The following is a 2,188-nucleotide window of genomic DNA, read 5'->3' as shown; positions in this document are numbered from 1 at the left end:
TTTGGGAATGGAGTCAGAAGAGCAGCATCCAGCGATCACCTCACAGTCTTGAAACTCCTCCAGCTGGACCAGGCCACAAAAATGGCCCGACGGAGCCCTAAGGTTGAGACTTACAGGGTCCCGCAGTGCGTTATCGCAGAAAGCCTTTCTCCAGATACCAGGCTGGCTCTGCCTGTAGCATTTTCCTCTGCTTAGGAAGGCTCACAGATCTGATATTTGGGCTCCTGTGCCTGCCTTGCGAATGCACATGCACTCTTCTCAGGCTACCAGGCCTAAGCTGTCAGCTCTGTCTGGCATCACAATGAATGCCACCATTGCATAGCAGCAAGTCCCTGTGGCTTGGTGGAGAAGGAGACCTCCATGGAGGTGCATAGGTGGTGGATTCTGGCTGTTTTCTCTGTGGGATCACGGGATAGTCCCATGATCCTAGGAGAGGGCAGACGTGAGCCAACCTGAAGAAAAGTCAAGCAAAGCCCCAGGAATAAACAGTGAAATTTCTAAGGATCCAAGTGTATCTGCAGGATGCGTCAGGCCTGCCTAGACGTTGTAGGAGTGAGTCCTTTAGAAACTTGCTCCAATGTGATTTCGAGGAACAGACCACCTGTGTACCCCGTGGTTGCTCTCTCTGTGGTGGGGCTTTCTGCAGAACCATGCAGCCTCAGAAGCTGTCTGGCTGTGTGATTCTGTGGGATTGTTGTGAGTGTCGGATGTCTGCTTGGTCCACCAAAATGCTTCAGCACCTGTATATTACGTGAACTACTATAGATCTGTCTTGCAGGAAGACCTAGGAAGGGAGGATGAGAGTGAGAACTCCCACTAATAAGTGAGATTCTCAAAGCGGGGAATAAGGAGGGAGATCACCTCTCTTATTGTCCATACCTTAAAAAAAAGAAAAAGGAATCAAAAACTAAAGAAAGGCAGAGATGAATTCAATTGCCAGGCAGAACATGCATGGCACTCCAGGACTGGCAGTTAAAAATCAACCCCTCACCTAACCGCTTGTGTTATCTATAGATTCCAGACACTGTATGAGGAAACATCATGAAACCGTCTGTTTTGTTCTCTTCTATCCTGATTACCCATACATGCAGCCCCAGCCACATACCCCATGCTTGCTCAATCAATGACGACCCCTTCCCAGGGACCCTCTTAGAGTTGTAAGCCTTTAAAAATGGCAGAAATCTCTCTCTGGGGAAATTGGTTTTTGAGACAGTCAGCTGATGCTCCCAGCCGAATAAAGTCACTTCTTTCTTTAAGCCAGTGTCTGAAGGGTTTTGTCCCTGGCTTATGCTGCTACAATGGGAGTACTCCAATGTACAAGGAACATTTGGAGACTTGGATTGCCAATTGGGGCCATCCTGGCAAACCCCCATATGAGAGCTTTCATACCAGAAGCCAAATGGGAGTGAGAGAGATTGATACGATATAGGATGTAACCTCCACACTTGCCTCTTCCTATTCTGACTTACCTGTTCCTCATCAGCCTAGGGTTTCCTGGGTCTGGCTCAATGTCTTCCTCACTAAACACTTCCCTCTTCATGGAAGGTGACTCTCAAAGAATCCATTGCATGAGTGTTTCCTTCTAAACAGTGTCATGTTTTAATGACTGGGCATCTGTGATAATTTTAAAACCATAAGTTCCTGCTACAGCCACCAACAAGGAGACCCTTGCTCTCCAGCTTTTACAAGAGGGCTGCATGATTCCTGTAGGTGGAGAAGTAGGCAGCCATTTCTGGCTTTTGCCTGGTAATCTAGACTCTGTTTCATTCCATCTCCATGTCCTTCCTCATTGTGGAAAGCGTCTTTCACTGGGCTTTTGCTGAGTTGGGCTGCCTCTCACCACAGATTTATTGGTCTCCAGGGATTTCAGGAAGGACAAGGGACTTTGGGTAGGCTGGCTGCAACCCAGGTTGTGGGTATTGGTCTCCTTATGGGGGCTGAGGTTGTTTGCACTTTGCAGGAGGCTTTTGGGTTCTCTGACAGAAATCATTGAACATTGCTAGGACTCCAGAACAAGGCAGCTTGTTTCACTCCTTTCTCTGTGGGAAAGAGAGTTTCTGGGATGCCAGATGAGTTCTTCTCCCCTGTGTGAGACACCCATGGGAGCCATGGGTGGCCTCTGAGGAGAAAAGTCTCCTTATTGCCTTCATGTCTTTATGCTCAAGAGCATAACAGCTCAGCGGCATGC

The sequence above is a fragment of the Pan paniscus genome, chromosome Y, assembly GCF_029289425.2.
Source record: "Pan paniscus chromosome Y, NHGRI_mPanPan1-v2.0_pri, whole genome shotgun sequence".
Taxonomy (NCBI): domain Eukaryota; kingdom Metazoa; phylum Chordata; class Mammalia; order Primates; family Hominidae; genus Pan; species Pan paniscus.
This window is presented reverse-complemented; position numbering follows the sequence as displayed.